The sequence below is a fragment of the Amblyomma mixtum genome, chromosome 1 (assembly GCF_055824585.1).
Source record: "Amblyomma mixtum isolate Tamu chromosome 1, ASM5582458v1, whole genome shotgun sequence".
Lineage (NCBI taxonomy): Eukaryota > Metazoa > Arthropoda > Arachnida > Ixodida > Ixodidae > Amblyomma > Amblyomma mixtum.
The window spans coordinates 261964663-261989166 of NC_143012.1; the positions used below are offsets into that span (position 1 = coordinate 261964663).

A 24504-nucleotide genomic window follows, 5' to 3' on the forward strand; every position below is an offset into this window, starting at 1 on the left:
TCGATTAAAATATTCAATGCAATTCCAGCAGCCAGTTTTTTTCATATACAGCAACCGCGTTTTATTAGTGGCCTTTAAGCTGTGGCTCCTAGAGGATGCCATGTTCTTATGAATTTGAGGCAGGGGAGAGTAAAATAGCTGCCGAAGGATGAATCTTCTCAACCCTCCGTGAATAACCCTCGTTAACTATAAAAACTTAATAAGATACCACAAGTACCTGGGACTGACTAGATAAGCTGGTTACTAAGTGGATACATAATATTCAGAAATAGTTTAACTATTCATCTCAGACTCGGAGACGACCGTGTTCAACAAACGTCCGCTAACACTGATGGGCTATTCTGTGCATTCGCACGCTCAGAACAAAGAAAGAAAGGAAACATTTGCAAATTACGAACACTGAGAACTTGCCGGTTGTGAGCCACTCTTATGTGATGTGATTAGTTTTATCTTGTTGGTGTCTGAAAACAAGAAGTGAGCGCAAACTAGCTGGTAAGCTATGTTTCATGGGAAGACCAATTGGATATGCTTGCTCCTAAATGGTCTCTCGATATTCGTCCTTCACGAATGCACGTCATAGAACACACAAGAGCTAAGATTAGAGTACAGTTATTGCCAATGCAAAGCGTTTCATTCGTTACAGCTAAGATCCCGTTCTACATCTTTTTTATATGACACTACAGCAGCAATTTCTCTGTGTTGATTTTATTTTAGAAAACGAATTTCTTTGCAGCGGTGTCTGCATGCGTCGGGAAAATGCGTTTTGCCAAACAAACAAAAGTATTTCCGAGCTGTCTTCTCGATTTTCTAAGCTATGTGTGGCACTTAAATTTAAAACGATTATGAGTGCTAATGACGTCGAAAGTGAACGTTATTATTCCTTCTGGCATGAATATTTTGAGGAATATGAATGAAGTACATTCAGTGCTAATGCATCCTCATATCGGTACGGTAGGCTCACAACAGTAAAATCAAATGAGAGCTGAGAGAAATCAGCGCGCTCACAGAACCTCAGATCTGGGTCAGGCTATGAAACGTAAAAATATTTATTTTTATTTTCGTATTATCTGTCCGCGTAGAGCGCATCTTGCGATGTCGTAGTCAGCAGTTGCAAAAGAGCTAAAAAGAATTTGCGTGTGAGCGCAATAACCTGCGCCGCATGTGGCTGGTACTAAAGGCATACGCATGGTGTACATTAAAGTTTACCTAATGCTTCCTGTCTAACAATGTTTGCATTCACGCAACTTTTATCAACTATTAAGATATTTCACAGTGAAGTTGACCTGAAGCTTTCTGGCACCATTACTGATTACCGACTGCACACAGTTAACCTAGAACTCCTGCAGTAGCACCGTAATCACGGCAGCACTAAATAAGCGTAGGGCACACGCAAAACCCTAAGTGCTGATTGAACGTGCTCATTTTGTTCAGTTCTGATGAGATCGTGCTGTAACTGCTGGGGACTAAGTCTTCTGCAGTGTGCTCGAAAATAGAGCAATCTGTATTTAGAACCATTCTAATAACTCAACTTTTTTTTTGAAAAAGAGTTTATGATATCTAAAGCAAGCAGCACGCTGCTGAAGGTACGGAGCGATAGATGTTTTCATTTTCAAGAAAACATATTAGTAAAGAGAACAACGTGCACAGAAAACAACAAAAATATTTTTTACAGCTGGAGTCGCACAGAAAAAAAATGTTCAGGGTTTACTGTTTATTCGAATTGTGTAGTAATTTTTTCAGCAGTGGGCACAGGAGTAGGCACAGGAAATTAAGGTACCAGTACACATTTCATTATGTGGATATAAATCTATGATATCTTCATATCTAGCGTATATTGTTGGATATGGTCTTGCTAAAGTTTTACGAAAGGTTTTCGAAGCCATCACTACGGAATACATAACAGCTACCATTCTCTGAATGCAAATTTGTTCGTGTCGCAGAAAGAAACGGGTGACAATTATATATAATAGGCACATGTTTTACAGTCATCACTAGGACGATAACCTGCGCGTACACATAAATTCCCAATAAAAATGTAAGTAGAAGTGAATTCTCACTGGCTGCATTCTTTTAATAAAGATTTCAGCCTGCTGAACCTTGCTATCAATCATCCGTAAGAACATCGCCAAAGCAAGATCAGAGTTGTACGAACTTGCGCATGTTAGTAGGACAAGTCTTTAAAAATGTGCAAGGAAACACGAATGCTGCATTTGCAGCATCTAGGCCATGCATGTCGAGACAAGTCGAACGCCTCAGCACAATAAGATGGAATTCACTGCCTCTTTAGCTTCCACAAGCAATCTGTGAAACGCAGCTCCAGATATTTAAAACAACTACGAGCATATGTTTCACTCGCGACTGTTCAAACGATGACTGCTCGGGCTAAGGTATTTCATTTCTTTGAGGCAAGCGAGACAGAAATAACGATTGCTGTAAATGAAATCACTTGTACATCAGTTATGAATGCAGAGGCTCACAAATCTACTTCTTCTTAACACTGAAAATGAGCACCTAGTAACAGAGACAATATTACTCAGTGCTAAGCACAACAGAAATACTCCAGAGAAAAGGGCTTTATCAGCCAGTACACATGATAGCGATATGAGATTCCACAAGGTTCTATAACATCTTGCTTCAAACATCGCTGTTATTTTTGTTATTCGACACACGCAGGTAATTCACAGTTTGTTTTTTTTTTGTTTTTTTTTCAGAGCTTCAAACTGAGGCAGCGCGGTTTTGTTTCCGAGGAACAAGCGGCGGCAAGACATGTACAAGGACCATCAGCATAGCTGCCATCTATCAGTAAAGCCAGCAAAGCAATCTAGCGTTTGTAACGGTGTGACTCCGCCAATAGTTTGGTTGCACGGCGGCCATCTGGAGCGTGGTGAGCGGCGAGGTTCATTTGCAGTGTTGCTTTAATAGCTGGCGCCATCTATGGTAGCTTATTGCAAACGGATGTCTGCTAAAATGTTTTAGGGAAGGCAAGACTTTTCTACGGACGAGTTCTAGCAATGAACGTGTGTGCTTCCGTCAGAGATATGTTTTAAATAGCGTGAATTTCTAATACACTATGTTTTAAAGGAAACTACTAATTGCATCTTCTGGCTGCCACGTCTGTTCAGCGAACATTTTCAAAAATTCCTAAAATCAGGGAATATAAAATAGGAAGCATGTGCTTCCAGGCACGTACTGTGAGCGGCGGCGGATATCAGTCACTACAAGGCTAATAAATAAATGAGGTAAATAACCACAGTCATCTAATTAACATTATTACCACTGTTTGGCGGTTAGTGGCACAGAAAATTCAAAACTATTTACCTGACGATGTTATGTTAGTTTCTAAAAAGAAGAAAAAAATTATTATCTAAATCTACGCAGCGAAACAAATCAGGGCGAAGAAATCACCGCTCACAGCCGGAACCCAGCGCTGAGGCGCGCCAGAACCTTGTGCAAAAGAAACTTGCGTTGGTTACGCAATAATATGACTAGGTCGCCTAATTGTACCATCACATGAACTTCAATCAGCTTCACCTCTCTCAAAAATAACGACCACGCATTCGCCGATGCCTATCCTTTTCCTTGCGCAATGCGGAGAGGCTGAACAAGGAGTATAACATGGTAGAGTGTCAGAGGCTATTCTAACTGGGCGTTGTAAGGTCCGCAAAATGTTGCCAGTTGTGCGTACCGTTTGCACCGGGCTTCCTTCCCGCCTTCGCAACCCAAGCTACGCCTTCTTTATTCTTTTTTTTTTAAGAACTAGAGTCCCTCAGGTTTTCCTCTTTGTTTGAGCAAAAAGCGGGTCAGTGGTAGAATACCATTTTTTTTTCTCGCCTCGAGCCATATGCTGAGCTCAACAAAGTTAAGGAGTGCTAAAATAGGCACATTCAAGTGGTGCGGCATGGGTTGATGAACCAGTAAATGAAGGTGTAGAGACCACCTAACTCATGTTAGAGTGTTTAGACAAAACGCTGTCGCCTTTCAATGTAATAACGTTTGAAGGACCACGTATTCAGAGTTTTACATTCTGTATGGCACAAGCTTTGATCGTATGCCCTACAGTAGGCCAAAGTTGACCACTTGGATGTTTACCCCTACTCAACTCTCATTCCCAGCATTTCGGCGAATTTTAGTTGTTCCTTTCTTCTATTTTAGGACTTATTTATCTTCAACTGCATAGCCTCTGTGGAAGATCTATAGCCTTCTCTTGTAGCCGCATGACCGTGCGACTGATTCAGTCTCAGTCAGTACTTACTCCTTTATTTGTTCTTTCGGGCAAATGTCTAACTAAAACCTTCTCGTACTAACGGAGATCATTTCGCACAAGCGTGCCAAATGATCCAATGCCAAATTATCCGTGCCAAATCATGGCATGGCTATTTTTGGCCTAGCAAACTGCCATGGTGCTTTTGCACCTTTAAATACTACAACTGGCGAGTGTTAGGATTCATTTACGGTCGAAACTATTATTTTACGATCGTTTATTCCACATTATGATATCTAAAAGAATGGTCAAATTCGTTTACGACATTTTCATTACGTACACTAGATATTCTGAATTATAAAAATAATTGTCGTTGTATTTTCTTGTTTTTTTTTTCAGAAAGTTGTACAGCGGCGATAGAACTTTTAAAGCTGCCGCATTATTCAGTCGTGCGCGTTACAAGTAATTATTTTTATCTATATTTTTAAATTACTCTTGTTCTCCAACAAAATATGAGAGTTGATTGTATAGGAAGCACGGCATGAATATGGAAAAAAATTCCGCTCTTTATTACGCTTTGCTAGCAAAAACTTCACCACTCCCTACGCGCCTGCATTGTGATGAGAATTCATGAAAAAGTTCGCGACCTTTAAACTTCCGGAGAGTCAACAGCTGGCTACTTAATTTTTTTTAGTATTGTTTACTGAGCGCCGAAGGCACTCCGGCAGAAAAGAAGCAGCACTTACGTTTTATGGAAAACGGTGATATCCATATTCAAAGAATGAAAATATCTCCATTCGAATTTCATACAGGTCTGGTATCAGTGAGTGGAGCGTTGTTTTTCCTTTCAAGCTTTTCCTGCCTCGCCCTTCTCGAAAGTCAAACACGAGTGCATGGACGGCCACGCATGCCTTTGTTTACTTACCGCAGAAAAGGTTCTTCCAAGGCTGTGCGCTGCCGGAAAGTGTCAGGTGCACTTTCTTCATAAGTGCCTCTGAGGTACAGGCGGCGTTATAGGAACCGCCGCCGGTCAACCTTGGTGTTTGCTATCGGTGCAAAGAAAAGCCCATAAAGCTACAGGACAAACTTATCATATTTGTGTCTAACGGGGCACATTGCGGCGAAAGCCGTAACTACGATCTCGCCGTACCAGTCTTGTAACTGAAGCTCTTAATGGTATTTGCAGTTGTTCAAATACTTCAATTTCAGGCGAGGCAAACCGAGAACTAGGGATAGGAAAAAGAAGAAAAAAATACGTAGAAAAAGAATAAAAACGCTACAAGGAGAAGTGAGTACGAAAGGGCAGAAAGGCAGAAAAGAAGGAAAAGTATGGATTAAGAAATAAAGGGAGATGCGACAGGAAAAACAACGCAAGTAAGAAAAATAAGAACAAGACGATGAGACGAAGAAAAGGCGAAGAATTCAGAACCAAACCCAAGGAAAGAGAACGAAGAGGACAGAAAGGAGAAGAAGAGGCGGAAGAAATGCACAAACGAGAAGAGAAAGAAGAATAACGAATATATAAAAGACAGCAAGCAGAGAGGGTGAAGAAAGAAAACTGAGAGAGTGAAGAAGGAAACAAGACTAATAGAGAAGGAAGTAAAAGAGCACTTGGAGAGAACAGGGCAATGTCAAGTCTCTCTGAAGGTTTTAGCCTGCTACAATCAGTATTTTCTTTAAGAACAAACTTCTATTTGCAACATACGTTTTTAATGTAACGTTTTAACAGGCCCTACTTTATTTACATACTTTTTAAAACTTAGCTTGTTCACCAAAGTACAGAAGCATCAATAACACACTGCCAATCTTTAAATATTTCTTGGTGAACAGGGATGATAATTTCTTTTCAAGCCCGCGTGGATTGCCCAAATTTTTCTACATAATAAACAAGCGCTTCTTAGCCAGTGGACAGCAGCAGGCACTTGTCATCGCGAAACTTAAAGCATGACTTCGAAGAAAGAGTTTCCGCATCTGCTGACTCTTCTATTCATGAGATGATGACAAGTCTTAGTTCAACAACGTATGTACAGCAACGCTAAGCATGTAAATTACGTACTGAGCGCTGTGTGTGCTGCCAATGCCTAGAGCGGGGGCGCAAGGATAGTGAATTACTTTTTCAGAAATGAAGCAGAATCTGCGAGCCATGATGCAACGAACTGCCTGCAAAGGAGTGCAGTTCGTCTAGAAAGTGGAAAGCAAATGGGAAGGCCTATTTGCCAGTGATACTTGTTCGAACTTTATCGCCATTGACGCAATAAGAGCTACATTGAAAATGTAATTCGATAAAGAAAAAAGTACAGATACAACGCAGTTTATTAGGGTTTTTTGGCTGCATAGATGGTCCATGAAGTGAAGTGAAGGAAACAGCCCAAAGACACGGACGTGACACGAATGCCTGCGATCTCGTGCCGCTTTCTTCTCTTATGCGCTGTTTCCTTTTCGTGTCTTGTCCTTTTTTTATACGTTGTTTCCTTGATTTGACAACACAATTCTTTAAGCACTGTGGTTAAAATGGTGGCAACCACGAAGTGACGTGCATATGCGGGCGATTTTCGGAGGGAAATATAATTGTGAACTTGTTCAAAGTTTTCGGTCTCTGAAATAATTTTTTGTAACCCGCACGTCTCCAAATTTCTCGTGCCGAAAAATTATAGAAATATGTAGTAAAAATTTATAAAATACCCTTTTGTTTACCCGAGGGCGTCGAAAATTATGAGCTAATCGCGACTGTGATTAACTTAGCGCATCGAGAATTACTTGGGTTTCCATCCACGCGGAATAAACACTTTATATAATTGTGAAGAAGTTAGATAAGAAAATGGAGCTACCTTTCGCTGTAATGCCGCATTTTTCTGACCAACAGTAAATATATAAGAGGCAATGAACGAGGTCAACGAGGACGTGGACGTTAATATTGATTTTTTCACTTTTTCACTTTTTCCGTATTGCTCTCGCATACCACTTCCGCATATCTTAACGAATGAATGTACAATCGGTACGATTTTTCACATGAATCCTAAGGAGCTAAGGGGTGCATTAAAGCTCGAGATTTTTCAGACACATATGCAAAAGCATTTGGAAGTTACTTATATGAGGTATGTTTTAATGTAATTTTGCATGCTCGAGTTTAGCTCTCAATACAATGAGTGCTGGACATCTATCAAGCAGACTAACAGCTTTCTTCCGCAGCGCAGAGCTTTGTTAACGCGCCAACGTGAAGTAGTTGTATAGTTTCTATTTATTTTTAATGCCTCGAGGGTGCCTTTAAAATAATGGTAATTGTAATTACTCATCAACTACATTACCTAGCTCAACACACATCAGTTCTGAAACCACCTTAAAACTTCGCGGTTCTGTAGTAAAGGAAAATACTTCTATACTGCCGCGTCTCCCTTTGAAGTAAAGCGCTTCAAGTTGCATTTGCAGCGATTTGGTCCAGAGAAAAATTCAAGATATACCCATGGGAAGGAAACTCGAGTTCCAACTTACAAATTCACTCCGTAAAACACACCGGTCCCCCAGAAACAATCCTTTTGAACTGCGATCCCGATGATTGTGACCAGGATTTCGAATATAAATTAGCGCCGACTGAATGCATCTAATTATCGAAATAAAATCTTGGAAGGAATTTTCAAGGTATAGTCTATCAGTGTATTACCATCAGTGTACTCTCATAAAGGTGCTCTCATGATTGCCTGGAAGATGTTTCACGGACAAACAAATTCCGAAGTATTAGGTATTTTGCTGGCTTAAATAATGCAGAGAACTAGTAAGCATCTGAGGCTACAAAATAACTGTTTCTAAGCAGATGCAAGAACGTTTTCTTAAAGCAATAAATTGTAGCTTTTATTTTAGTACATTTCCAAAAAGGAGCTTTTTGTCATCTAAGGCCTGTGTTGAGGCAAGCCATACGAAAAAAAAAGCGTTAATACCTTGATCTCATGCGCACAATTCGTTAGCAAGAATTTCTTTTGATTAGAGTGAAGCGCCGCTAACTTTGTTCTATAAGGCTGGGAAGTAAGTTTACTTCATTTTGTTTTTAGCTCTGTGTTCGGGTTGTTGAGTCATACATTTTCAAAATAAACTCAAAAGAAAACATTCGACAAACACTGTGAAGGGTGTGACCACCCAATTGACTTCGACAGCACCATTGTATTGGAAACGGAAGCTAACCCACGCAGGAGGCTTCTACTCGAGTCGTGGCACATACAGCAAACACGAGAGAATGTTAATCGTTTTCTGGGGACTCTCCCCTCATCCTACGTCCATGGGCTGCGGCCATTGACCCGCAGGTCCTCCACACAGGGGCTTAAAAAGCCAAGCTGCGCTCGCCCGTAGTCACACCGTGAAGAAGGGGCCGAGCCGGTCCCGAAACGTCGTGTTTTTCCTGTATTTTACTTGGTTGGCGTCACTTACCTTCTCCTAACATTTTCAAAATAGCCGGGAGAGGTAATTTGCTGGAGACACGGTGAGGACGGCACTGAAAAAAAAAAAAAACTTCAATCCAGGAATTCCTAAAGGGTGAGCAGACCCGCTACACTCACTGCTAAAAGGATAGGAAGAAGGGTTTCCTAATATTCACATAATTTACATTCTCAAAGTTTAGTTTTCAACATGATTAAGAACTGCGACACAAACCTTTTTTTTCGTGCGGGAAACAACGGAAATTGGTGTATTGGAACTCCAAAACAAAGTATTCTTGCATCATATTTCAGTACAACATTAGAAAAAATATATATAACGCTGTGCTGTTCGGGCTTCCTAGCAATTGTAGTTTCCTGGCAAGAACCTTGCTCTTCATAAAATTTTGTGGCTTTACAGTCTTGCTTTACCTGCAAACAAGACAAGGCCACCGTGATTAAAGGAAAGTGCATAAAACGGCAACTCCTACATTGTTTTCGCACATGGGCCCACTCACAGGAAGGCAGAGAGAACCAAAAACTACGAAAAGGTGAAAACTGGCCCCACTAGGAGAGAAGGCCGAGAGGATGCTGATCGTCTTGGGTGGAAAAATATTGGACGATGTTGTTTCGCGTGAGACCCAGTTTCCCTCCTCGATTTTTTGTTTTGCTTAATTTTTCATTTGCAGGTCTCGCTGGTTTTTCTCATCTTATGAACGCTAGAACTAACATGCTTGTGCTAATCTCGTTGTCTGGAGCAAACATTCGAAAATGTGGCTTCTCAGTACAAATTTACGCGCACTCCTTTTACTGTCGCCTTTAAAAAAATGAAGTGAGTGCTTTGTAGTTTTAATTCCCTTGTTTTTTTCCTGCTTAACTGTCCCGAATTTTCTTCTGACTCGAATCATCTCCGCCAAAGTGCGTTCTTTAGTCACATATTTAAAAAGATACATTTATTCTATCAGCAGGCAAAGATGAAAAATGGGCAGAAAGAAAAGCTGTCATACGTGGTCACGTCTGCTCGGGGCTCCTGCGCAGTTGGTTTCTTTTTTATTTGTAACCGGACATATAGCTTAAATCTCATAAATATAAGCAGACAGAAAGCTAAGAAATGCCTTGTCGCTGGGCTGCATCAATCAAACTTCACAGAAAGACAGTCAGATAACCAGCTGCTATGTCCTAGCGAGATATGTTTAAATAAACTCAAAAGACACCGCTCTGCTCTTCAAAAAATCCGTGCACATTCCCAAAGCTTCCTTGAACAGTAGAAGATGTAGCACAACGTGTGTGGAGCTCATACATATAAAATAACGGATGCAACATGATGGTTTCAGTAAGGTCTACAATTATCAGCAGTCTTCTGGCCGGCTAATGTAGTAAATGCATAGCCTTCTGATCACTTCTACATTTTAGGAGGCTAGTTAATTCAACGATCGCAATTACACATATTTTGCCCCCGGAGGTACATGCTGTGATAGTTCAGAACCCGTCTGTGCCCTACCAAGGATTCAATGCATCCGTGTTCGGTTACGTGTCTCTTTGCCATCTTGTATTGCGCACTCAAGAGGAAGAGGTTGTCTTCAATGCAGTTATTAACAGCACGACTAATAGGTTAAACTTTCACCAGTAGCCTGTTGCGCTGGAGCATACAGAAACATCACGCGGGTAAAACTTGCCTAGCGTATATTTCCTGCATTTTGGAGAGTAACACACCGAAATCTTTTTTATAATTTCTGAGCAATATCTTCAGTGCGTTGGCTTTATTTAGACATTTTAATGACCGTGTAAATGACGTAATAGAGAAAAAAATGAAAAAAGATAGTGCTGTTAAAATTCCTGCTATTTTTCTATAACTTATTTTAACATCGGTTCATTTTTCTAAAGGAGAGTATTGGCTAGAAATTACCTTGTGTTTATTGCCGCCGCCGTGGCTCAGTTGCTATGGTGCTCGGCTGCTGACCCAAAAGACGCGGGTTCGATCCTGGCCGCGGCGGCTAGAATTTCTTTGGAGGAGAAATTCTAGAGACCCGTGTACTGTGCGATGTCAGTGCACGTTAAAGAACCCCAGGTGGTCGAAATTTCCAGAGCCCTTCACTACGGCGTCTCTCATAGCCTTAGTCGCTTTGGGACGTTAAACCCCACAAAACCAAAACCAAAACCAAACCTTGTGTTTATTGAAAAAAACATCGAATTTGCAAATTTACTGAAAGGTAACAGACAGTAAGAAGCTGTTCAGTAATGCCTAAGTGAGTCCACTACTTCATGAACATCGCCAATTGAGAAAAGGGGCGCCTACTAACTGTCGTCCTAGGAAAGCTTTTGAGAAGTAGTGAAGTAATCGCGGGGAAGTAAAACTTAAAAAGCCAAAATTTCATCTGCCAAGATAAAATTGCCATCACAATTCCAGGATATGCTTACCCACCGTTTTACAAATTATAGGCAATCTTTCTAGGACATGAATTTTTGTAGAGAGCAAGGCAGGTCTCCGCGTCATCGCTCAGCTTAAAAACACTCTTATTCCTGCTTTTTTCTCGTAGGAGCCGAACCGTTACCAATTTCTAGGTCAGTGTGGCGAAAGCTGTCGCTATTTTATTTTCCCTAAGTATAACATACAAAAAACCTTATTTCCACCAAAGGCGTCAGACTGCGGGATCAGTGTGCTACCTTTTAGGGGTAAAAACTGGGTTTAAGAGGCAAAGCCCAGTCTTCTCTTTCAGAAGCCCGAAAAGTAGAAAATGGTAAGAGAGGAGGGTTTCGTCTCTTACAACGCGACAGCCTCGAATCGAGGTTCAGGAAAGCCGGAGCTACGTTCATGAGAGCCATACTTCCTGACAGAAAACCCCGTCATTACGTATCTATTGATCACTGTCAAGAAAGTGAGTAGACTTGACTGATCTACTTCTTTATAAGGTGGATATTGCCGAAGTCTGCAAGTTCGCGGAGAGGATGTAGAGGTCTACGTTACCTAACTACTGCGAATGCTTCGTGCACCCCGCCAGAGACCATACATCTTCCACGAAGAAGCATGTCATTCGCTTCAGAAGTGATGGCCAAAGTTCAACGCTGTTCCTAGGCACATGCCCGACTTTGATAGAAAGGCAGGTGTTTTCTTTACCTGTTGCCTGCAGCATTCGGGGACTGGGATTGCAGAAACGGTCTCCATGAGATCGCATGGTAACCGGCTTAGGATGCTTTGTACACTTTGCGGCTGCTGATTTTACGCCGAATCAGCGCTCAAGGAGCAACGGCGTTAATGTGGCGTTTAGAGCGCGGAAGAGAAAAACCTGGTGGTTCCTGTTTCACAATGCGACTAGCAGCTACATATAACTTAGGTCATGCAAGTATAATAATGTATTACTTCCTGAAGTAAAAATCATGTCTCAACAAAAAATCATGTCTTAACTATGGCACAGAATCAAAACCCTGGGGGGGGGGGTTTAGTGCCTATAACATAACCTGTATTCCAAATAGAAAGAATAATATTTTTCCTTTTCTTGGTATTTGCAACGCAATGCAAGTGTTCAATGGCTTCATGTGTGCGCATTTGGACTGTTGTAAACATAAGCAGCTCGAAACATCATTTTTTGGCACAGTGGAGCGGCCAACCACTGTATTTCCTCACAATTATTCTCAGCTACATGCAGGTCCAGCTTCATTTGACACTACCTTTACTTCTGAGGCAGCTGATGAGTATGTACCTTGGTGGGATAGTATAATAAAAACAATTTTGCTCCTGAAATGAGTCGTGTGGACTATATAGCAGGTGCAACCTTCATACTGGAAATTGTTGTAGTTATCTCCTTGCGCCGGACTCCATAGAATTTGACAGGAAACACATTCAGTGCGACAACATTGGACTTCAAATTATGGGAATTCGTTTCCGTGATTCACAAAAGTCCCTGACTAATCGAGAGGATGATGACGCCAACTTCAACGCTGCCGTCATCACAGCTCCGCTTCCGTGATTCACAAAAGTCCCTGACTGGTCGAGAGGGTGAGGGCGCCAACTTCACCACTGACGTCATCAGAGCTTCTTCGTCACTGCAGCTGGGAACCTGCCCACGGGTTGTGTGTTACCAGGCCGCCACGCAGGTGCAAAATACCTTTAAATTATTTTAATTGAATTGCCACCGCCAACCATAGCGCCTCCTATAATGGAACTTCACGTCCTGCGTTAGCCACAAAATTCGTTATTGTTGTCGAGGTCGATCGTCATAAGGTCATGTGAACGCAGCCACCAAGAAGTGGTGAGACAAGGAAGTATGAAACGGTTGGCTGGAAGGTCTCGATGGAATCGCGGCCACTGACATGACTGAATGTGCAAAAAAGACCTATAAAGATTAATTGCATAGATATGCGTCCCAGGGAATTAAGATACGTTGATAGTGACCACACTGTGTAAGCGGTTAAAAGAACTGACACAGATACAGAAACATGTAGCATCAACATTGCTTTTAATCCTTTCGCATTCCACTCTTAAGGTGATTTAAGCGTCCTCATAATTTTTTCGTATCAGGTTACCACACTTACGAAATTCGGGCAGTTATTACGTTTGTTCACTGAAAATATTTCCTGTTGCACTCACCATATTTGGCTTTATGAATTTAGCATCATGCGTGAGGAAGTATCTTTACATAGCGAAAACCAAGAAAACTGCCGACAAAAATCGACTATTGCTTTCAAAAAGCACCAAAACTTCAAGAATATACAAATTCATTGCTTTCTATAAATGACCCCAGCCCTGTTAACTCTTCAGGCGTGGAACATCCAAGGGTGAGACGTGAACGCTGAGGAGTATGGACCCTCTCATTCAACCTCACTATTCCGTACTCCTGATCCCCCGAGCGGCGCCCCCATTTACATCCACTCCTTTGGCTCTCGAAACTGCTCGAACTCTTCTCACGACAAATGAAGGCGGAGTATTCGAGCCTCTTTGTTTTCCCCATGGCCATGCGATGAACAATGAGGGTCACCATTTGATTAATCTCATTTCCTAACTACCTGACCAGCAAATTAGAGCGATTGCTTACCCAGTCTGCCGCTTTAGTCCAAATCACAGCGGCCCATACAAGGACGTTCGCTGAGGACTGCTCCTTGAGGCACATGAAGCGTCTTTCAAGAACAATAGCTGATTGCACAGCACGTTGAACACACCGAATTGTTTTATGGTTTACGTACCCAACAATGCTGGACAAAACTGTTTTTGAGTGGGAATCCTTTTTTGAACGCAAATTTTTTATTTAATGCAAGATTTAACCATAGCAATCAAAATGTCCGCAGGTCACATGATAGCAGCCTTCAATTTTTTTTCTATTAAGAAATTTGCTGCCGTAAAAAGTGTTCTTCATTGGAACGCTTATGTCTTATGAAAGTCTTAGTTGTTCGATGTAATCAATGGAAACAATTTAAAAGAAAATTTTCCTACATATCAGGAGAATAGACCATTACCTTCAATATTTCCGTAAAAGGAACTTATAATTTACAAATTTTCAAAACTTTTGTAACAAATAGCCGAACATCAATTTAATGCTCTTACATTTATCTTTTTTGGAGGTCATTATTAGGCTAGAAAGAACCATAACATTTCCTTCAAGCAGAATGATACATATCATTTTTATTTTAATTTTCACACCTATACTGTTCGTTGGAGAATGTTTTCTTTAGTGGTGTTCCCCAACGCACCGTATAATATAAAATTAACCGCAAGCACTACAGCGACAATCGCAAAATGCCAAAGTGACATGCACATCACATTTTGAACTATGAGGCATTTTCTTCAGTATGTCGTGTATGGCATGAGTAAACCTTTATCACCGCCTGAAAATTCTAAGCGCCTCGTAAATATTTTGAAATTAAATTTATACTGCTAGCTAGATTGCGTTGGTTTTAAGCATCCAAATACGGCTTATTGTGTCGTAGTTCACTTAACGTCACGTGAAGCATAAAACTCCGCTAAAATCATTGTTCGTCGTATTCATTCACTTCAACTCTTGCGACTACCCCGAAGAAGAGTCACAGTGACAGTTAAGTGCCCTTCTAGTATACTTCGTATCCAACAACTCTCGGCAAAAGCATTTTTGACCGCCCCGCCGCCGTGGCTCAGTGGCTATGGCGCTGGGCTGCTGACCCGAAATACGCTGGTTCGATCCCGGCTGCGGCGGCAGAATTTCGATGAAGGGGAAATTCTACAGGCCCGTGTACTGTGCGATGTCAGTGCACATTAAAGAACCCCAGGTGGTCGAAATTTCCGGAGCCCTCCACTACGGCGTCCCTCATAGCGTGAGTCGCTTTGGGACGTTAAACTCCAATATACCAATAAACCAGCATTTTGACCGCGAGAAATTTTGTGAGTTTATGAAGTTTGCTAGGGTACGGTGGCCGCAGCTAACAAAGGACAGGGGTCATTGGAGGGACATTGGAGAGGCCTTTGAAATGCAGTAGGCGTAGTCAAGCTGATAATGGTATCCGCAGATCTCCTGGCCCCAGGATTGCATTTTTTTTTTTGCTGTTAACGTTTTCACAATCGTCAAAAGCGTTCTCTATTCCTTTTTTATGGCAGCCTTAACTGCTCAATACGAGCTGTGCAAAACGCATTAAAAGAAAGGTTTTGCTACGTATCGAAAGAATCGACAATTACTTTCAATATTCGTATACTAGTATGTCACAGTTTTTCAATATTTAAACTTTTTGTCTAGGAACATTCGACATCTCCACGCTTCACTAATTTTAATATGCTTATAAAGCGGCCAGTGTATTGAGCCTCATTACAAATAATGTATGCAGGTGATCGCGGTATGTTGAATCGTCTCTTTCCACCTTCATTCTCGCTTTTTTCCTGCCATTCCGTTTCCCCACGCCCCCTGCAGACTCATGATTCGGGCATCTTCCCAACGCTGATATATCTGCCTATGCTGTCATTAAACCTGGCTTTCACTTTCAAATTCTCGTTCAGCATTGACAAAAAAACAGTACAGCAAAGTGCTCACTGCGGTCGAAAACGCCTTGGGCTCCTATGTTTTAAGTGCTTGGTGCGCACCATCTCACGCGATTGGAAGGCGACCATTTCAGGCTTAACGCACCTGGAATAAACTGCTCTAACGTTGGTTATTTTCACATGAAGGCTGCAACGAACACGTGAGGTCAGCTAGCCGAATGATTCCTCAGTCCTGCAGCGCCCTGTTTTTGTGGACTAAGTGACCATGACGCCAAAAAAATTATGTTGGTCTGATAATTTTGATAATTTGATAATTGATAATAAACCTGATAATTTTAAAACCGGCTTGAATGTACATGGCATGATACGTACGCATAATGCTTAATCCCTATGCTTTACCTCTGTGTCTTTAGCAAAAGGGCTTGAGGGAGAGAAGTAAAATGAATAGAGGAATGGGAATTAATTTTTTTTTTTACGGACAAGTGAAAACTGATCTCTTCTTCCAATCTCTTTTTTCTTTCTCTCTCCCTTCCCACGTGTGGGGTAGAACAACAGGTGTCTCCTTGTTCGCCTTCCTGCCCTTTAATTTCTCTCTCTTTCTTTTTTACTGAAGCCTATGCAGTGTGCAGCGTGCAAACGTACCCAGCAATTCTGGACAAACGCAGTTTTTAAGTGGAACGAATTTCACTAACACAATCAACATATCGCCGAATCTCCCGTCGCCAGGCTTGCATGATTTTTTTTTTTGCTGTTAACATTTATTCAATCGTCAAAAGCGTTCCTCATTTGTTTTTATGCTAGCCTTAACTGCTCGATGCGAGCGATGGAAATACTATAAAACAATGATTTAGCTAATTTGCGGAAGGATTGACTATTACCTCGAATATTTCTGTAGAGTACCTTACCTTTCTCCAATTTAAAATTTTTGTTGAACACATTGGATATGTCAAATGGATCGCTCAAGAGGGCGGTAAACAGTAGTTTTATATCGCCAGTACTAACCTATGTGGCGACAGGTATTGATGTTGATTATAATTTTCATGACTACGAGTTAATTTTTTGACAGCATGCAGGGAATAACACACCTAAGGATATCTGCCGCTGCATTACTCGAGCACTCAGGCGTGGTGCTGTAGCAGCCAGCTCGTAACTGTAAGACAAGCGCTTGTTATTCCAATTGGTAGAGACCATGGAAATATAATGACAGACCACTAAATTAAATCACAAAACTCTACCTATTTACTTTGGAACGCACTTATTCTGCACATAAAAAAATTAGTTTCAATTTTACGCGAAGTGCGTAAAATTGCAGTTGTTCTACTTTACCAGTTGTTCTACTTTACCAGTTGTACTACTTTAGCAAATTATTGTCTCCACTCAGCTCATTTCTTTTGCCACCAGCCCGTACCAGTCAGATAGTCATTGGGTACAAGGTCTCTTCTGGCCTGGTCTGCGGCTACTAAGGTATTTAGAGTTTAGAAAAAATTGGCCCTCCACAGACCTAAACTTCCTGGAGACCAAAATAGTGTTAGCTTTGCCGCACGTTGGCGATCTTCGCATCAAACTTTCAAAATTCGACTATCGTCTTCGCATCATGCAACACCCACACACCCGCAAATATAATTGTTGTTCTGCAGGAAAGTTACTTTGCTCATTCAATGCACAAAAGGTTTTTGTGCTATCGCAGTCATGTATAACGAAGCTTTTGTGTAATCGAAGCTGTTTATACCCCAGAACTAACAAATAACAAAAAAAAAAGAAAATTATAAGTGAACAAAGATTGTTCGCGTTTGATTTGCACTAAATAGGTACGGCGCTAATGTGGATGGTTACTTACTAAATTGGCAAAAATAACGAAACTAGCTTGAAAGGATCTTCACTCACACACTTAAACATAGCTTATTCCACACCAAAAAAGGAACAGGATTCAGAAAACGCAGTAAAGCCTTCCCGTTAAATATAAAGTTACATACCTTCCCTAAATTCATTCCAGTCTCCGGCTGCAGTTCGAGAAGCGTAATTGAATTACGTGCACTTCTAGTTTTCAAGTTTTTCGGCGACAAGAGAATTGTACGCTGAGTGGGGTTTGCGTACGAAGTAGAATTAATGGGACTTAGGAGTGCGAAGCACAGAAGACTCGTCGAGTCGACGGCTTAAAACGGCGCTAAAAGTGTGAACAATGTTGTTGTCCACTCGATCATTAAGCATGCGTTTGCTCATCATTCTTGTACTGTGGATGAAACGCAGCCAGCGAGCCGCGCTTTGCAGAGAGGTGGTTTATCATTCAACTGTTGAAGCAGGACTTGGCAAAGGTAGCCGGTCGCGTCGAAACTACTTTAAGCTGTTGTTGTTTTCCGACAATTGAACGAAATATCCAGCATTAAGTTTCTCTTTCGCTTACAATCTACAGATTCGCAACCACTGAAGAAAAAGTTCTGTGCAGCTTAATAGTACTCTATTGCACAGAAACGACCTCAAAGGCGGTAAAGACGGTCATGCGGCTTCCCTTGATGGCAAGACCAATTCAGAGTATAAATACCGTCGTAATGAGCATTACTGTAATATAAATATAGGTTTTAGTATCCGCTGCCGATTACTAAGGTGCCAATATCAACTGAACCTAAAAAACTGAATGCTGTCACGATGAGAGGTATGCTACGCCTGAAAAAATATGTTGCATTTTTTTTAGTTTGTTTGCTCCTCGAGCCCGACGAGTTTGTTTTGGTAGGAAATTTGGATAAAGGTCCCGAGTTATGACTCAACAGCGATAGATGTACAAACTCTCTGCGGACACGAGGAGCTGCACTACATAACTGGTTAAAATACGCCAATATTCAAGCGTTCCTGTTTCAAAGTTCTTCGAGATGACTGCCGTTCTTCCATGCTCTTTCTCTGTAATGGTCGCAGCTCTTTTTAAATTGAGCGTGTCGTTGTGGACGTTTTTGTTTCAAGTCTCGTATTCAGTAAGGAAGCCTTCTTTTACGGCTTCCTGCTATAGTAAAATTAAACACATGGCCTTTAAATTGTAACGGTGGACCTAATCAAGCCGTGAGTACACTTCGCACTTCTAAGTGTACTCAAACGTTTTTTGCAGGAAGACCTGTGACTGGTCGCTAAGCTAAGTTAGCTAGGCGTTTAAAACGAAATATAGCTAGGCGAGGCAAACATGTCACTTTTTCAGAACCTACATCTACGCTTTTACCCAGAATATAAGTATTCAACTGTTAACGCATGATCCACTCTTTCATTAGCTCTTTTTTTCAAGTGTGTTCTGAGCTCTCTAGCCAGTGATGAATCCCCAACACACCAGGTGATGACTGCTGTGAGGTCATTCTTTCCTTGTTTAGAGTAAGCCTCGGCGTCAGTTCATGGTCTCTTCAGTACAGTTAACTGCGCGGCTATGTGAAACTAGTGAAATTAACGGAAGGGAAGATACGTTCCTCGGGGAATTAATATGAGGAAATTTTTTTTTGAATTTTTTTTATAACATTTACCCACCCGGATTTTATGACCTACTTTTCAACAATCCGTATCAAGAACCATTCACATAAATCGCATGACCCGAAGAACATGAGAATACCATTTTACGCCACCGTTGTTTTAGTGCAAACAGAGGAAACATCAAAACATTCCTTTCAAACATACCTGTTGTATACAAACTGGATATCTTCTATACAGCGGTGGCAAAATTCGATGCACAGTTCGGAGTCATTGAAATTCATAACTGCACGAGCACTCATTTCGACTGACATTACAAGAAAAAGGCGGTGCCTAGGCGTGGCATTCGAATATATGGCTGGTGTACTAAAATTCTGTTGCTAAAGTTTATAGTTTCTACTTTGCAGAAGTAAACGAGGAATTTTGTAACCGGTAGTTTTTTTTCCTTTTTAGCTCGAATTCTTCACAGCGATAAGAGTAATGCTTATGTGAATCATGCATGAGATTTTTTGAAGCGGTGGGAGTCTTGTTAAGAAACAAAAACCATGGTTTTTGCTGCTTTCTCTTCACCTCCCTTCACAAGCGTCTTTCTTTGCGAACAGAGTGCTACTCACTGCATTATTCAAAAAGCATATAACACCAAAGTACAACTGTCAACATAGAAGCCGAGGAAAATGGGACTCTCAAGCTGATTTCGCCATTTTGCCTGCCGTAAGTTTGGCGGTGTCTTTAAAGCTCCACCCTCAAGGCAAACGTGTCTAGGGCAGGAGCAGCCCATTTGGGTAAGACGCAAAGGAAATAAGATGAGGAACCGAGGTAGAGGGAAAAAGTTCAAGGAGCACGTTTAACGTTTTTGTGCGATCCGCGCACAATTTCCGGCTGCACGCCTGCGGGAGACCCTTTCGAAAGAGGCGTACCTCGTTCGTCCCAAATATACGCCAGCAAAGGGCAAACCGCAGAAAAGGCGAGCCTTAATGTGCTGCGTACTACAAGCTAAGTGTGAGCCTGAGCGTCTTATCTTTGGAAGCAGCCTCCAGGAAAGTTTCGACATCATTTGGGTAAACGATCGCTGCGCCGTTACTTCGCAGCGTGAAGAGCGCACCACGAGCTTTGTAACTTTCACTTGGTTTGTACCATCGAATGAAATACAGTCTCAGCCATTAATATGATCTTCTATGTACTCACTTTGTGCCAGTCAGGAAGAATGCGCAGAATATGATCAACCATCCAGCATAAAATTGGAATGTTGGTAGCTACTTGCGTTCGCGCAGCAGTTCTTCTTGCGCGAACATAGGTAGCGACCAATATTCTGACCGATTGGTTTTAATAGGCAAAACAAAGTAAAGCATTCACAAACTATCTTGAAGTCTCCTGAGTATCGTAGGTCTTCTTATTTAAAAAAGAATAGGGGTGCTGTGCTTGCGAAAGTAGAACCGGACGGCACTTTGAAACACTAATGAAAGTCTGGCTTTCTTATGTTGCACAATCTCTTTGGGCGCCTTGGTATTACATAATGGAGCACTGTGCGGTCCAGTGCCCCTAAATATAATTCTTCCTTCATTTCCCTCCAATCCACTGGTGTGCTGAATATGTCGACAGAGACCAGAAGGGTGAGCTGTTCGTGAAAACTGCGCATTGTCTATGGTCACCTGGATATTATGACAGAACTGATACAAGCACAAATACGGAGACACACCAAATCAGGCAGACGCAAAACTAACAGTGAGATGAGCTAAAGACTGATATGGTGAGTTCCCTGCTTGTTGTTTTAATCCTTGTCTTGTGTACCAGCGTTTTTGTAAGGTATTAATTATCCAAGCGTGGTGATATGCAATGGCAGCTCCAGAAATCTGCACGCAATCATTCCTTTCCTTCTCAGACTCGGCAGCATATTTTACACCATCCGTCCGTCCGTACTCCTTTTTGCCCTCTCATTGTTTTGTTCTTTCCTTCGATCGTAAGTTCGACTGATCTTCAGTCCATCCGTTCACTAATTGCCCTTGCGTTATTTGATCACATCTCACGAATTAGTATCATAGCCGACACGAGGAATGACTAGGCAGGCGCTGTTGACAACGGGTTCATTCGTTCGTTCCTTCTTACGCCCTTTCATGCTATAAATACCCCTTATAAATTAGTGTAAAAGCGCCCAGGAGTAACATGATAATCTTCGTCATTCCCCTAACTATATCCACTGCTGGACAAAGGCACCTTGTATAAATTTCAAACTTACCCTTTCCTATGCCAGCTGCCACTACACAGCAAACTTCCGAGTTTTAACCGCTCACTTTACTCCACGAAGCCCACTGCTGCGATTGCCCTTGCTTTGACTTCACTCCGTTATATTCAGGCACCATTAGTTATCTCGCCTTTGGATTACAAGTCCGGTCCATGCTCATTTTTTCACTAACCTCCACTAGGATATCGTTCACTCGTGTTGTTTGCGTGACCCATTCTGTTCTATTCCCGACACGTAACGTAAAACCATTTATTTTCGTTTCCATTGCTCCTATATTTAAGTCCAAGCGTTGTCGTTCGCCTCCATCTTTCTGTCCCATACACTACTAGCAGCAAGCCAGAGCTCTTGTAACCTTTCCACTTGTGGATACCGGTAAACGGCCATTAATTGTAATAGAGTACTGGCGAAATGCACTTCACGCATTCTTAACCTCCTATTATCCTATTATTTTCACTCTCGTAGTCCTAAGGTGCTTTCAATACCTCACCGAAGTAGATGCATTCCATTACCACTTACAATATTTCGCTGCACATCGTTAACTTCTGTTTCCTTCTGAAACTATTAAACATTAATTTAGGGTTTTTCATATTGGTAGCAGCACTGTTCTGCTTTTCTTATCTGCGTCTTCAATTGTTGTTTGCAATGACACCAGCATTCGGAGATTGCTAAGATATCCTTCTTTAGCTGCTATCCCCAACTCTTCCCAACGCAGTGCTCTGAAAACCTCTTGTAAACATGCGGTGAACAGTTTGGAGAGACAATTTTCACTTCGCTGCCATTCTTCGTGATTTATCTTTGTCGCTTCACCGGTGAAGCTGTATGGTCGCTGCGCAAACACTATAGAAATTTTTCAATTCTTTTAAGTATGCCTCTTCTATAATATGCGTACGCGATGCATGCATAAAAACTGAGGTTTCGACCGGGTGAAATGTTTTACGTAATCAGTGAAGGCTTATATAGAGGTTGGATTTACTTTGCGCATTTGTCTATCACGTGAATTTTGGTCTGATTATAGGCCTTTGCCGAACTGCTTTTCTGAAAGCTTACGCGTTCCTTTCGTTTACTGAGATCTGAGATTGGTCTAGTTCGATTAGCAATTCACTTAGCAAATATCTTGTAGCAAACGAAAAGTTACCTGATCGGTCTGCATTTATTCAATTTTTTGAATTAGCGCTTCTTATGGGTTCAGATGACATTAGCATTCTTCTGAAATTCCGGTACTCTCGAGGCCGTTAAGCTCTGCGCATACAAGGCGACAGTTTATTCTAGCATGTCTACACCACCTTTAAAGAAACCTTCAGTTACTGATCCTCACCGGCAACTTTCTCACTTTGTATTACATGTAGGGCCCTCTTTATTTCTTCTTCCGTAACCGACGGGGTGTCCGCTTCAACCGCGCCAACGGCTTCATCATTATCATCTGGAATGTTTGGGCTACTATGGGGTTCGATGAAGAATGCTTACTACAATTTAGCTACCTCATTCAAATTGATAATGGCACAGCTTTCCATGTCTCTTAGACCTACTTCTGATTTGTATCAATGCGTAATTTCTTCTTGACCGCTTTGACTAATTTCCTAAGCACGATTAAGGGCTTTTCCACATCCAGATCAACCGTGCGGAATATCTCCATCCCATGCGACACAGGAGCTGTATTCTGCCTAGAGCTTCTTTTCTGATGCCTTGCCAAGAGGAATCGAGAGCCACCTTATCAAACGTTGACCATGTGCGAACCATCAGACGACCGCGTAGAGAGCATGAGTGGACCACAAGGCGGCTGCATGGCGAACATGTACGCCCCATGAATCTGCCGCACGGTAAGAGACAGCGTGGCAAAGTAGCGGAAACAATCACCGCCTCCTTGCTATGGATTGTACTCACGAGAGACTGTGTGATTGCAATTGGCTTTGGACTTCGCGAAGCCCTACCAGGCACTTCCAGATTGAACGGGCCGGTCTCATAGTAGAAATTTTTAAAGTTCGCCGTATAAACGTCGGCGACCAGTGCCACACTAACAGACAGCAGACACTATTATAATAATGAGAACAATAGATATTCTTCTGTTGAGTCAGACTATTCTCTAAAATATATATAAACTTTAGTTTTCTCGTTCCTGCTTTGCATACCTCTCTTAATCAGCGGTAATCGTCTCCTGGTGGAAGAATACGCCCAGTTACATCGGAACCTCACACCTAACGGCATTGACGAGCACGACACATAAGCTCCCAGGTATCCTTCTGTGCCCCTTTCTGTTCGTCCGCAAGTTATCACGCTCCTTGATATGTGACATCTGATCCAGTTATGAAACAAAAGCACCGAAATAAATATCTAAGCTCTCGCTTACCATCATCACCCTCCTCTTCTGCTGCTCTTCATTTTTTTCTTGGCGTCTCTCTAATCTTTTCATTTTTAATAGGCCCTGGCGAGCTACATAAACCCTTTTGAAATGCGCTGCGGATTTATGAGTCAAAGTTTCCTTTCTGTATCCATTCTGAGTGCGACTGATTCCCCAGAGTCCTGTCTTTTAAAGCCCACTCAAGCCAAAAGGGTCATTGCGCCTAAGGCAACAGTATTTCACAGCTGGAAATGCCCACGCCTGTGGCTTGTAAATAGACACCAAGCACACTCAGAGAGCGAAAATCAATCACAACAGAAGCCGCAACACAAAGTGTCGTTAAAGTTGCAGCTGTGTGCCCATGCTTGTGCCGTCTTCGCGTCGATTGCATGGCTACACCGGCATGGCCAGGCTCTCAGGGTCTGGCAGCTGCCAAGTGCACCACAGCCGCTGTCTCGAAAAGGCAACCACGCGACAAAAGAGCGATCGGTCCGCTAATGGCCCGCCGCCGCTGATGTCAAAGCAGCAGGGAAGTGCAACAGCTCTTAGCGCAATGGCGAACGCGAAGTCATGCTTTCTGCTCTCAGGGGAGACGAAAGAGTGCGGCTAATCGCTACCGACATGCATGGCAGGAAATCACTCGGGCCCCTTTCCGGGCACGGCGCTCGCCTGTGATAAGAGGGGCTAAAACTTCTACATCTTACGGCTTGCTTTGTTTTTCTGTGAATTCTTGCTTTGAGCAATCAGTAAACAGTAGCAACAAGCGCTACGCCGCGCCTTCAGTGAGCCTTTGTTCTGGCTTTTAACTTAAACATTTTGCTAACTTTGTTAACCACAATAGTACTCGATATTTGCGGAAACTTAAAGCATCTGGTCATTTTCCCTGTCGTATTCTCTCGCATTTTCTTCCGGCTGCGAAGATTCCTAACAATATTACGAGATGGATGTTCTATTCCA

The 24504-nt window shown here is 42.0% G+C and overlaps 1 long non-coding RNA gene across 1 annotated transcript in view; it reads left to right on the top strand.

Moving 5' to 3' along the window:
• The window catches only part of LOC149371589 (uncharacterized), a 47889-nt gene that overhangs the window by 14121 nt on the left and 9264 nt on the right, over positions 1-24504 (top strand). Inside the window, exon 4 of the long non-coding RNA XR_016286901.1 lies at positions 2712-2884. This is a non-coding gene — a long non-coding RNA (uncharacterized LOC149371589). The remainder of the gene's footprint in view (positions 1-2711; positions 2885-24504) is intronic.